This window comes from Sminthopsis crassicaudata, chromosome 2, assembly GCF_048593235.1.
Source record: "Sminthopsis crassicaudata isolate SCR6 chromosome 2, ASM4859323v1, whole genome shotgun sequence".
Classification (NCBI taxonomy): domain Eukaryota; kingdom Metazoa; phylum Chordata; class Mammalia; order Dasyuromorphia; family Dasyuridae; genus Sminthopsis; species Sminthopsis crassicaudata.
In genome coordinates this window covers 636110819-636125430 of record NC_133618.1, presented here as the reverse complement: position 1 = coordinate 636125430, position 14612 = coordinate 636110819, and the positions used below count along the sequence as shown (strand labels likewise).

Below are 14612 nucleotides of genomic sequence, written 5' to 3'. Positions count from 1 at the left end.
TTCCCGCATTAAGCCCTATTTCCCTGTCTGAGAAGTTGAGTTTCCAACTGAGAAGTTTAGTAAAGCTGAGAGACAGAAAAGAAAGGGTTAGTAATTAAAATCCAATATAGATTCACTAAGAAGGATTCAGGCCGAATGTTCTGATTTCTCTTTTGGATAGCATTTGGATTTGGATAGGATTTGGATAGGATTGTGGATAGGATGCTGACCTAGGCACCTTGAGTTCAGCAAGATGTCTACCAATATATTCTTGCAAGGTAGGAAAATCTAAATTGGATGATAAAACTTCCAAATTTAGATGATTATAATTTTGGATGAATCATTAGATTGTGAAGTCCTTAAGGGTAGAAATTGTCATTTGCCTCTTTTTATATTTCCAGCATTCAGCAGGTACTTAATTCAGCAGAACATAGTAGGTATTTAATAAATGCTTATTGACTGATTAAATGAATGAATGAATGAAAAGGCTATGGTCTGGGAGACTGGTTTCAAATTCTGGCTTTGGAACTTTAAAACTGTGTGAGCTTCAGAGAAATACTTTACCTCTGTCTAACTTAGTTTCTTCAACTATAACTTCCACTTGAATTGTTTGTAATAGCCTCCTAAATATCTCCCCATCTCTCAACCACTCTCATATATTAACATACACTTGACAAATTCATATTCCTAAAATGGATCTATGACCATCTCATCCTTTCACCACCCAAAAATCATTAATTTCTCCATATTGTCTCTAAAAAAAATACCATTTTCTGAATCTGGCTTTAAAAGTCCTTCATAATGTGACTCCCAACTACTTTTCTGTTTTCATTTTATATTACTTCCCTCCATTAACTTTCCTGTCCAGTCAATCTGGAATCCTAACTACTCCCTACATACATTATTCCATCTCCCATCTCCCTCCTTTAGTAAAAGTGGTCCCCAAGGTCTTCAATACCTCATGGAACCCATGGCTCCCTTAAAAGCATAGTTCAGGTGTCACTCCCTCCATAGCTGTGCTTTTCTGATCTCCCCCAGTCATTAGCAATTTCTCAACCATAAAATTACCTTATACTCCTTTATAATTTAAATGACTTTATATTCAGTATTTACTTATTTATATACACATACTACTGCCCTTGTAATATGTCTATTCCTTGGAGACAGCCATCATTCTGTTATTATTTTTAGATGCCCAGGGCCTGGTCCCCAATAAGCACTTTATTCATATCTATTTAGTTGAATGAATCAGAGAAGTAAGATTCCCCCAAAATGTTCCCTGACACAAAGGCCCTCTGACTCAAGTTTGCAATGATAAAATAATAGATGACACAAACAGGGAGGAGGGATGTATAAAGCATTTTAAAAGTGCCTACTGTATGTCAGCTACTTGGGGCTTTACAAATATTATCTCATTCAGTTTTCACAACAACCTCGAGAGGAAGATGCTGTTATTATCGCCATTTTATAGTCAGGAAACTGAGGCTAACTGACTAAGGATAAATAACTTGCCCAGAATCACTTAAGTAGGAAATGTTGAGGCTAGATTTGAAGTCGGATCATCTTCACCTCAGGACCAATGCTCTCTCTACTGTACCTGGGTGCCTCAAATAGATAAAATACATGGGATGACAGAATCCAGATATTAAAACAACAACAGACTGAGTCAAATGATTGGTTCTGACTAGTAAGATAGAATTGAATGGTTGTAAATTCCTGCACTTAAGTCAAAAACAATCGCTTCAGAAAGGATATTTTGAAAGCAAGCTGACTTAACAACAGGTCATGTTTCAAATAGCTGGAGATTTCCATTAACTCCACACTCAGTCTCAGTCAATATGAAACATAGCTATCCAAAAAAGTTATGTCATTTTAGGTTGTACCAACTGAAATGGAGCAAATGAGACAATGATAAATAGGAGAATCATTGATTCTTAAAGATGAAAGGAGCTTTAGGGGCTCTGTAGTCCCACCTCCTACTTTTTCCAACAGAGTCCTCTACCCCTTCCCAGAGAAATACTCATCTCACTTCTGAATGCTTCTAGTGATAAGATATTCACTATATCCTGAGGCAACCCATTCCATTTTGGGAACAGCACTCAAGGTTTAAAAATCCTCACTCTGATAAGGCCATATTCTGCCTTCCATCCATTATTCCTTATTCTGCTTTGTGGAGTTGGCCACAATAATTTTAATGCCTTTTTACATAAAAGCCTTTAGAATTTTTAAAGACAGAGAACATCCCCAAGTCTTTTCTTTTCTAGGTTAAAAATAGCATTTATCAAAGATGTTATAGAGAGGATTCTTGCAAGTATCAGGAACCAGAGACTTTCATTGCCTTACCCACTAAGCATATGTACTAAAATTAAGATCAAAATTAAATGATTATTATTGACCTCTTACAACCAACCAAATATGGCCTTATTTGTATAGAATATGGGAATGTCTGAATAGTTCTAAATTAAGCCAGCCAATCGTCTTGGATTAGACAGGTAACAGATTCTGATAGGGCCAGTTCTCCATACGGCAAAATGTCCTAGAATATGTTTCCCATTCACTCAAAATGTTCCACAGTAGAACTTTCAATTGTACTGAATTGTACTTAAGTGCTCAGAGTGGGGAAATGGCCCAAACTGGTATGCATTGTTACCAGATCTTACTCTACAAAGAAATGTGTTGCTATAGTTGTCACTCTGCTAAGTTTCAGTTAAATACATGTAATCTGAACAACATTAACAATAGATTCTGATTTTGTGACCTGAAATAAAAACTAAAACTTCATTAATGAATTTAAGGATTTTCCTTTCACATCTCACACACCTTAGGTTTATAACATGTATTTTATGGAAGTCTGAAAAAATTAATATTTAAACATTGACATTAGTAACATAGTCTCTATGTTCTAAGGTAGCAGTTTTTAATATCTTGCATTTATTTCTTCAAATTTCTAATATGGCGCACATTGACTATTTTAAAATTCTGAGAGTTACCTAAATTTTTAATAATTCACAAATAAGTTACTATTCTCCCACTTTAAAATATCTTTATATGTACATGTACAAATTTTAAAATTCTAAGGAAAGGGTAGTGAGGTAAATAATTATTATTAATAACCAATTACTGATATAGGAAGATGCAGGTTTTGTTCCCTTTCCTTTTCCTCATTTAAATACTAAATCAAGGCAGCCTGTGAAGGACAGGGCTTATGATGCAATTGGATTTAATATTGGGCAGGATCCCACCCAACTGAGAAAGCTTAGTTCTTGATGCTAAGTGAAATGAGCAGAACCAGGAGATCATTGTACCCAGCAACATCAATATTATACAACAATCAATTCTGATGAATGTGACTCTTTCCAATAATGAGGTGGCTGATGCTAGTTCCAAAGATCTTGTGATGAAGAGAGCCATCTACGCCCAGAGAGAGGACCGTGGGAACTAAGTATGGATCACGACATAACAATCTTGCTCTTTTTGTTTGTTGTTTGCTTGCATCTTGTTTTCTTACTCATTTACTTTATTTTTTTATCTGATTTGTCTTGTGCAGCAAGAAAATTGTGTAAATATGTTAATTTGTATTGGATTTAACATATATTTTAACATGTTTAACATATATCGTATTACTTGTCATCTAGGGGAAGGGGTGGATGAAAGGAGAGGAAAATTTGGAAGACAAGGCTATGCAAGTTGTCAAATTATCCATGCATATGTTTTAAAAATAAAAAGCTTTTAAAAAATAAATAAAATGGTGTCAGAAGAGTTGAGAGAGAGAGAGAGAGAGAGAGAGAGAGAGAGAGAGAGAGAGAGAGAGAGAGAGAGAGAGAGAGAGAGAGAAAACTTAGTTTTGATTAAAGGGTAAAAACTATTTTATCTAGGTGGAATTCTAAACTCCATCATTGTTCTCCTCAGGTAAGACTGAGAGTAGATCCTTTTGTCTAGATTGCCTGAGACAGAGATGGTCCAAGAACGTTACCATCAAAGTCAGATTCTCCAGACCCTCATTAGGAAAAACATCCATCTTTATTGTAACATTGATTTTCTCATTAATTGTTAACCAATCAGAATTAATTTCTACCTGTTGAAAACACCCACTTTTCCAAGGTTATTTAAACCACCAAGGTTCATTTTTAGTCTGTGAGAGAAAGTCACTGACCTCAATCTATTATTTCCTAGTTATAATTAATAAACTGAATACTAATTATCCAGAAATTATGTCTCAGATTTTTCATTCAGAACTGTAGCTTGATTGATGGTCAATATCATAGATACTAGTTCATATTCTAGAGGACCCAAAAACCCTCCTTCGTTCTCAACCTTGAAAAAAGCATCCAATACTCTTGGCTCCCCCTTCATCCTTACTCAATGCAGACTCACCCAAGTGAGTCTTTCAGAGCTGAAAGGAATTCTGGGGGCCATCCCTTGCTCAAAATCAGAAGCCATTCTTCTTGTGTTTATCCAGCCATTTATTAAAGCTTTCTAATGAACTAGAACTGACTGTTTTCCAAGACATCCCAGTTCATTTTTTGGACAACTCTACCCACTTTTTCATAATTTTACAACCAAAAGGAGGCTTTAGTGATAAGATATCCCAATGTTTTCATTTTCTAGATGAGCATCAGAAACCTAAAGAGGCAAAGTCACTAACCTAAGATCCCACAGGAAGCAAGCGCCAGGACCAGGGTCCCACCTCAATCTCTAAGACCGTACACTCGGTGTTCTTTCCACTGCACCTCACTGATTCATGTCAAGCCCACATTGGCCACTCTATAACTTCCAGCCACTACATCCATTGCCCTATAAAAATCCTCTCTCCTCCTTTGGCTACAGTGATACTGCTAGATCCTTCTTCCTATTAGACAAATCTCTTTACTGTTTCCACTTCCTCTTCCTGTCTCCATTACAGCTTTCCTCCAAAATCCTTCCTGTCTTCTCTCTGCAATCTCATCCTCTCTCCTATGTCTGCTCATCACCTCTAGACTCCTGGTCTCAAAGTCTTTCTCTCCCCCCAACATCTGCTGAGCTCCAACTGCACAAGGGGCATTTCTATTTCTATTTCTCATGAATAATTTAAACCAAACCAAACTCTTTCCCCACCTGAATCATCAGCTTCTCCTCCTGGTTTCATTTGTTTGGATTTTTAATGACAAAAATTCCTTAAGAATTGGGACTATCCTTTCAAGTCACCCAGTCCATCAAGCATGCATTAAGTATTCACTATGTGCCTATCATTGTGCTGAGTACTGGGATTACAAATATGAACAAGAGAAAAGCACTCTCTACCCTCAAATAGCTTATATGGGAACTGAAAACTGGAAGGGGAAGGATACATCCACACAGGGGCATGGTGACAATGTCCAGATAAGCCAGAACAGAGCCTGGAGAGAAATGAAGACCCCTTCCTCAAAATGGAGGTCTTGTCATTTCCATATTTTAGCACTGGTCTGTACCATAGTTTGGGGAGGGGGGCAGGGCGTAAGTTCTTTGTGATATGATTGATCTTCCTGATCACCCAGACATCAAAGAGCAGTTATTTCCTGGCTCTTCCTTCATTCTCATGGGAAGCTGAGTGAAGTCCATTCAGTACCAACTGTAGAAGAGACACGATATAGATCCATAAGTACCTATGTCTCCCAGGCTGCCGCTATTCCTGTTACCAAAAGTCTGGGTTTTTTTGGACTCTCCATCAATCTCCTTCATTGGATCAAACTCTCCTGCTCTGAAATTGCACCAAATTGAACCACTTTGTGGACCTGAGAATTGACTTGTCTCGCTAGTCCTCTATGTGATACCCATAAAACTGGATCATTTTCTGGGACTTGGATTTTTTCCAGGCTTTATGCTGGGAGATTTGAAGGATACCTGGACAACTCTTCTGATCTAAAATTATCTGACACAATGCCTGAAATTCCACCATTAAAGTTCTAGTTCTTTGAATGAAGTGAAAGGTTTCTATTCACAATCCTCATTTATAGACAAATATCTGGGAGGGTCAACATTAACATCTTTTTTACTTCTTTAAAGAGATTCCATGACTTTGCTCATAAGTTTTTCTTGTTACAAGGAAAGATATTGCCTAGCTTTTTTCCCTGAGGCAATTGGGATTAAGTGACTTGCCCAGGGTCACACAGCTAGGAAGTGTTAAGTGTCTGAGATCAGATTTGAACTCGGGTCCTCCTGACTTCAGGGCTTGTGCTCTATCCACTACGACCCTGTTGCTCCATTACCTAGCTTTTTCTGTGAGATCTGGTTATCTGTCCTTTCTACAGAAAGATGCCAAAATGACATCATACTTAGATCGACTTAGTTACTTACCTACTTAGATCTACAGCTCAGCTGAAGGAATCCAGATGACTCCCTGCCAAGAGGCCTGCCAGACCTGAGTCCCCATCCAGGGAAAGCCTTGCTGCAAAAGCTAGCTTCGTGGAGCTCTAAACGAGCATTCCCAGAGGCCCAAGAGTCTTAAATAAATCCTATTTTTACATTTTCACTTCAGCACACATACTTTCTCTGCAGACAAGTGTGAGCTGCCAACTTTTTCTGTGTTTTTAATCCCTATTCTACCAGAGGGAAATAAATGTCTGCTAATAACAGTTCATAGAGAGTGGAAAGTTAAATACCCCTCCTTCCTTTGTCTTTTCCTCTTCTTTCAACCTTCTAACCTTCCTCCTACCTCCTTCCTTCTTAGTTTTCCCCCCTTTCCCCTTTTTCTTCCTGATCTCCTTCCCTTCTTTTTCCTTTCTTTTCTCCCCCTCTCTTCTTTCCTCCCAATCTTTCCCTTCTTTCTCTCCTAGTCATTCTTCCCTTCTTTCCCTGTTAAATTTCTTCTTCTTCCCCCCCAACATCTTTCTCCTGTTCTCACAAACCTAAAGCTCCTAAAATCCTAAAACTCCATAATACAGACTTTGAAAAAATAACACCACTCTAGAATTAAGTGCTTTGGGATTTTAAGAGGTAACAGACGCCCACCATCCTTAATAGTCTTGACTTGGTCTTATTCCAATCTAAAATAGCCAAACAGCCATAGACACCCTCCTGCCCCGTCAACTCATGGGATAGAAGAAAGATTATGGATTTGAATTCTGGAGAAATCTGAGATTGAATATGATGTTATGTTGACTGTATACCCAATATACCCAGTCATAGAGCAACATAGAAAGGAACTGGATGTCCACCATTTTGTCCAACCTATATCTGAATAACAGCTTTACAAGTGGCTACCCACCTTTTTCTTGAAGCCCTCCAGTGAGGGGGAGCCTACAACCACCTGAAGCAGACCATTCTACTATTGTATAACTCCACGTGAAGGAAGTTTTGTTGTTGTGATTGTGATTGTTGAATCATTCAATGTGTCTGACTCTTTGTGACATTTTAGGGTTTTCTTGGAAAAGTTAGTGAAGTGTTTTACCATTTCCTTCTCCAATTTATTTTACAAATGAGAACACAGAAGAAAATTGGGTTAACTACTTGCCTGAGCTCACATATCTAGTAATAGTCAACAAAATGAGCCTGGCACTCTGTCAACTGCACCATTTAGCTACCCAAAGGAATTTTTACCAAAGAGAAAACAGTTTTTCCTTACTTTTCTTTTTTTCATTTATCTCCTCCTGAGCCTCAGTTTTCCCATCGGTAAAAGGGCATAATGACACTTGCACTTCATTAGGAAGAGTTTAGTAAATAGTTGTAGATTAATAATTATAACAATTAATGAGAAGATGAATGAGAAGGATTCAGCCCATCTGGAAGTAATGTCAGGAAAAGTTGGCTGGCACTGACCTCTGCCCTATGTCTAGATGTCGTTAAGCAAAGGCTTCAAGGTAGGATTCCAAAGAAGAGAATTCTTGATTGAATATGGTTTGGATTAGGCCTTGGAGATCCTCCCAACTTAAAGATTATGGGATCATTCATACACACTCATTATTGTTCTTATCATTATGTCTATGGATTCTCACATCTCTGTAACTTAAAGAAATTTTCCAGCTTCTTCCTTAATTCACTCTTAGCCTATAGGGAGAGAGAGTGGGCTAGTGTGGGAGTGTGGCTGCTAGGCAACTCAGTGGAGAACACACTGGGTCTGGAATCAGAAAGGTTTATCTTCCCATGATCAAGTCTGGCCTCAGCTACTTCCTGATTATTGACCCTGAGCAAGTCATATAACACTATTTATCCCAGTTTCTTCATCTATAAAATGAGCTGGAGAAGGAAATAGCAAACCACTCCAGTATCTGCCAAGAAAATCCAAAACAGGATCACAAAAACTTAGCTTTCTTCCCCCCTTTCCCCTTTTCCTTCCTGATCTCCTTCCCTTCTTTTTCCTTTCTTTTCTCCCCCTCTCTTCTTTTCTCTCAATCGTTCCTTTCTTTCTCTCCTAGCCATTCCCCACTTCTTTCCCTTTTAACGTTTCTTCTTTCCCCTCTCTTAACATCTTTCTCCTATTCTCACAAACCTAAAGCCCCTAAAATCCTAAAACTCCATAATAAATCAATAATAAACAGTACATTATATGATATTTCTCCCGTTAGCCAATAAGAACTGTTACCTCCATTTTTGAAAAAGGAAAAGAAAGAAAAAGAAAGAAATTCTAGGAGCATGATGTAGCATCATTCATTCAGTTAAGACTGTTGAACTAGAAAGAGTGGAAAGAGTATTGACTTTGAAACTGGGGGTTCAGATTTCAGGCCTGCTACTAGCTATGTGATTTTGGACAAGTCACCCCCTTTTCTGGGCATTTTTTTCATCTACAAATGAGGTAACTATATGCTCTCGTCTATAAGAAATAACAAATATTATAGAAACAAACTGAACTTGAGGCTTCCATTGTTGAAAACTGTCTGGAGAGACTTACATGATCTGATGCTGAGTGAAATGAGCAGGACCAGGAGATCGTTGTATACTTCAACAACAATACTATGTGATGATCACTTCTGATGGGCGTGGCCCTCTTCAACAATGAGATGAACCAAATCAATTCCAATAGAGCAGTAATGAACTGAACCAGCTACACCCAGCGAAAGAACTCTGGGAGATGACTGTGAACCACTGCATAGAATCCCCAATTCCTCTATTTTTGTCAGCCTGCATTTTGGATTTCCTTCACAGTCTAATTGTACACTATTTCAAAATCCAATTCTTTTTGTACAGCAAAACAACTGTTTGGACATGTATACATATATTGTATTTAATTTATACTCTAACATATTTAACATGTATTGGTCAACCTGCTATCTGGGGGGAGGGAGAGGAGGAGAAAAATTAGAACAAAAGGTTTGGCAATTATCAATGTTATAAAATTACCCATACATATATCTGGTAAATAAAAACTATTAATAAAAAATGTTTAAAAAAAGAAAAACAAAAGAAAACTGTCTGGGGGCTGAGATCAGGGAGCACCTATACAAAGTTTTCCTCCTTTACCTTGCTAAGTACAAGTGGCTTCACCTTTCTATAGAAACCATAGCTTGTTCCACTTTTATACTCAGCAGGAAGCTGAGACTCTCAGGTGAAATGAGAGGTCTTTGGCAGCCCCTTACCCAACTGGAGAAGTGACCCCTAAGTGACCTTCACAGCCGCTTCATTGCTTCCACAGCTGCCTGCTCTTTTAAGCTTTCTTCAACAAGTGTCAGACATCCCAATTTTTATTATCAAGAGGTCTAGCCTTTAGATATTCTATTATTTCCCCTTTTCTTTTTTTTTCTCTAAATTAGAGAGAATTTACAAATCTGGAATGCTGTGAGCAATAGTGCAGGTGTACACCAACAAGCTGGTGTTTTGCTTATTTTTTATGTTTATTTTTACTTAATAAAAAATTTCATTTGTCTGAGCTACCAATCAGAAAATTATATTTATTTTACAACAAAGGGAAGACATTATATATATAGATATGCATATGAATATGAACTGACTCAGTTTAAAGTAAGCAGAGACAAGAAAACAATATAAATGGAAAGAAAAACAATAAAAAAGGAATCATATAATGATTTCACTCCAAAGGAAAAATGAGAAGATGCTCCCTCTGTTATTTGCAGAGGTAGAAAACTATGAGTGTAAAAAGTTGCATAGACCACTAGACTGTGCTCATTAGTTTCACTGGACATTTTTTCTCTTTATTTGTTAAAACTTTTTGTTACCAGGCATAGTCCACAGTGTAGAGAAGGGGAGAGGAATATATTTAAAAATAAAGGTATTGTTAAAAAAGCAATTACATCAAATTAAAAACAAAACAAATACAATAAATTAGATGTTCTCTAAAGTCCAGCTTCTTAAACTACAATTTGCAACCCCATATGGATTCTCATAATTGAATGTATGTATAGACAAATTATGATTTATTATCAGTAAATGTTTGATTGCCATATCAATTTTTCACATAATTGAGGTCATGCAAAAATTTCTTGGATGAAAAGGGATCACTAGTGGAAAAAGTTTAAGATGCTCTGTTCTAGGCAATAGCTTCTAGATATTGTTCTCTGAAATACTGATATTTTAGCCTGCCTCAGTGAGCTGAACACACCCCAGGAAAACAGGAGATCCCAGATGAAATCATATGGGCCATGTGGTACTAGGAAGCCTAAAGCTCTCTAGACAAGAATCTGCAATTCTCCCTAGTTTTATGTGCCACAGTCCCATAACCATTCCAGAAAAGAAACTCTGCCTAATGCCTACCCTAAAATGTTCTTGTTTCATTTTCCCTTCATCCAGGCCTTATACACATCTCACAATCATCTTACAAATGAGATCATTCTCATTTGGCCCTCAATGTAATGCTGTGCAGTGGGGGCCATTATTGTTCCAGAGGTGGAAAATGTAGGCTGCAATTAAGTAATCATACCCAAGGTCACACCATCACTAAGCACCTTGGACAGGATTTCAATCCAGGTCTTCCTAATTCTGCACAATCTGTCCAATAGGCCACATTATTTCTCAATCTTATTGAATATCATTATGATTGATTCATAGATTCCTTTGTTTGGCTCTGGAAAGGAACTTGGAATCGATCTAATCCAAAAGTCAACACTTTACAGATGAGGAAACTGAGTCACTTGTTTGTGACTTGAACAAGGTCATGCAGGTAATTTCAGAGAGATAATTTCAGAGAGATGATTTCAACTCAGGAGTTCTGGTTTAATAAATATTTACTGATTGGTGGGTGTCTGCTCCAGATCCAGTGTTCTTTCTGCCATACTACACCACCCCCTATATCAAAGTCTTTCCTAAATCTATCCCCAAACTTACCCCCCAACCATCATCTATCCCATATGGAGGAGCCAAGCTATCGAGCATTGGCCAAGCATTTCTTAAAGGGATTCTCAACTAACTTCATACCCACTTGTAAAAATTATTTCACAGCATCAAAAGAACAGTCGCAGAAGCATCTGTACATATACCATGTTGCAGGTATGGGTAAGCCCTGCATTACAGGCTCACACTTGCCCTCCATAAGCATGACATCAAAGGGCACAGCCCTCCAACATTCCCATCTTAGCTTCCCTTCGCCTCTGTTCCATCGCCCAAAAAAGGAACATCCTGACCATATCTTATCTTCTCCTGGGGAATAATCCGATGCGCTTTTTATAGCTAGAAACTCTCTAAATTCCGAGCACGACATTGCCTACCCGCTTCCCCTGGCAAGAGTTCTGCTGGTTATTTATAACTTTTAAATTAGCATAAAAGTTTACATTTCTCATCATTGCTAATCAAAACACTTGCACTTTCTAAAATAACAGCAGCCTCCTAGAGGTCAGAAGGAAACCCAACATTTTCAGCCTGGGATGTATAAAGCAGCACAAATAAATTTCCTGAAGCAATTCCCTCCACTCTCCCCTCCCATCCCAACGGTTCTCAAGCTCAGAACTTTTTATTAGGAACTTCCTCCCCCAGCCACTAGCCTCTTACCTTTCAGTCACTTCCTAGAAAGGAGATGTCCTCCAAAAGTCCACTCCTATCAGCAGTTTTCAAAAAGCAGCTTTGCAAAGCAAATATCTTGAGTAGACAGGCAGAGAGGGGCTGGAGACCCAGTTGAGAGGCAGTGACAGTGGGCCAGTCAGTCACCCAGGAGAGGAGAGAAAGAGGAGGGAGAAAAGGGGAGGTCACACACAAGGGTGGGTGGTATCTAATCCTGACCCACCAAGTCCCTGACTTCACTGACAACTTGTTGCTGAAAATACTTCATTGAGGAAGCCCAGACACATACTTTACCCAGAGATCTGCAAACTCGCCTATCCCAAAGCTCAGAATAAATGCTTTCCGTTGGCTTTTTCCAGATCTGTTTTGACAGTCATGGGCTCTCTAACTAGAGATGAAGGCAAAAATTATCAAGAATGAGGAAGACTTCAAAGCATAAATCATCAAAAACCAGCAAAATCACCCTTGGAACAGGGTAATTGGATTAAAAATGTGTTTATCAACAATAGAAGTGGTTAATAAATTAGAGAAATGACTGTAATAGAAAGTTACTGACCTATAAGAAGTGACATAAGTGAAGAATACATAGAAATATGGAAGAAATCACATGAAGAGATAAAGATAGAAGAAAGTAGAATCCAAATGGCCAACCCAGCATTTTTTAAACTAAAAGAATATGCAATGATTTGAAAAATAAAGATTGTAATCACAGCAACAAAATTTTAAAATATCTGAAAGCAAAATTATTCAGACGGAGACATGGAAGCAAAGGAGATGTTTTTACTGTTGTTTAATTAGAGTTCTCGCATACATTTTTCACAGATTATAAATAATTTGAAATATATTGGGTTTTGAATGATCTTTTTCATTTATTTGTTTTTCGTAAATTATAACAACAAGGGGGAAAATGGATAAAAAGCAATAAAATATATTACATATGGATATATATATATAATATAAAAGATAGCATTTCAGGTCTATTACATCTACATAAATAATGTCACAGTTAATGCACAATAACATTAATAATAACAATAATAATAAACTAGTGAAATTTATATATCAGTGAAAGGTATGGGAAGCACTTTGCATCTCATTTGAATCTCCATCAAAGATTATTATCTGTGGGGCAGCTAGGTGGCGCAGTGGATAGAGCACCAGCCTTGAATTCAGGAGGAACGAGTTCAAATCTGGTCTCAGACACTTGACACTTCCTATCTGTGTGACCCTGGGCAAGTCACTTAACCCCAGCCTCAGGGGGGAAAAAAAAAAAAAAAGATTATTATCTGCATTTTAAGAAATATGAAACTGAGTTTTTAAAATGTTAAATGATTTATTCTGAGTCAATATAGCTAACAAGTGTCAGAGGCCTATTTGACTCCAAGTCCAGCATTCTCTGTGCTAAACGATGTCTCATTAAATACTTTTCTTCTGAAACTATGTCCACGATGCAACTTGTGTCAGGTTTTATATTGACTGGTTACAATAATGTCTGGTTACAGTAATGCATGTGGTTAAATAACATGATGGACATGTTAGAGATGGGATAGATAGAAAGATGTGGACAGAAAGTCTCAGTTCACCAAATCAGAGTTTACCAAAAAGTTCATTATAGTGTCTGATTGCAATAATATTTATGATTAAATTATGTGTTCAATAATGAGATGTCAAAAAATAAAATAAAAAATAAAATAAAAATTTTTAAATGAGATGTTCAACAAAAGGCACCATTTGTTAGGTAGAATCCTAGCCCTGGAGCAAAGACGATTCCAAGGTCACAACTCATCTATCTACTATAAAAGGAACCTCACTCCAACCTCCCAACCCTATTTTAAAGATTGAGACCCAGAGAAATGCTGGAACTTGCCCCAGCTCACACAGATTGCAAGGGGCAGAATTCAAAACCAGCACCTACCAGCGAGTCCTTTCCTCTATAACAGGATTTCCCTATCACAGTTCTCATTCTGTCCTTCCTCATCTGTGCCCTCTATGCCACAATTCAGACTTGCCCTATTTTGTGTGCTAGAAATGGGAGAGGAGGGGAGGGTACACTCAGTACATGATGCCTTATGGTCTTACATCAGTTGCTTTGCAGAGCATGCCCTTGGCTTGCTTCCTAGTTCCCCTGCCATCCCTAAGTCTGTTGCTTTTTTCCTACCACCACAAAACAATAGAGGGCAACTACCCTTAAAATAGACCCTCTGGCACAGGTTCCGGAGGCCTCTCTCTGAAAGGCTGAACTCTGAGCAAAAGAAAACAGTTATTTATGGATCCCAAAGAAAGCATCTCAATGCAGAGATCATCATCATGGGGGCAAGAAGAATGGGGTTTCCAAAGAGGAAAAGGGATAGTCAGGAAGGATCTGTCATGCAAGGGACTTCATTACATAGGATTAGCACAGAAGTCTGGGGCTTGGCAGCCTTTGGTTACTGATGTGGTCTCTTTGTTTATAATTTAATTAACAAGCATCAGCCTAATCTGAAAAGTCTTGGTAGGCAGCAGTATGGCATCCCATAATTATTCCTCCTCATTAGTCTTCCCCTGTGGCTCTACTAGAAATATTCTTTATTTTACAATGAGAAAAAAAAGAATAAGTTATTTTATCATCTCAGTTCCTTCTTGTTAACATAAAGAAATCACTTGGAACTTCCTGAAGTCTTGAAAAGTTTTTTTTTTTTTTTAATTCTTTTATGGATTTTTCTGAGAATGCTTTCCTGAGAACGGGTTCTGGCATC

The 14612-nt window shown here is 37.8% G+C and overlaps 1 protein-coding gene across 1 annotated transcript in view; it reads right to left on the bottom strand.

Annotated features, from left to right (window-relative positions):
• Positions 1-11980, bottom strand: part of CTNNA3 (catenin alpha 3) — a 2038107-nt gene extending 2026127 nt beyond the window's left edge. Inside the window, exon 1 of the mRNA XM_074296610.1 lies at positions 11869-11980. The gene's annotated coding sequence lies outside the window, so the exon portion shown is untranslated. The remainder of the gene's footprint in view (positions 1-11868) is intronic.
• Positions 11981-14612: the final 2632 nt, after the last annotated feature.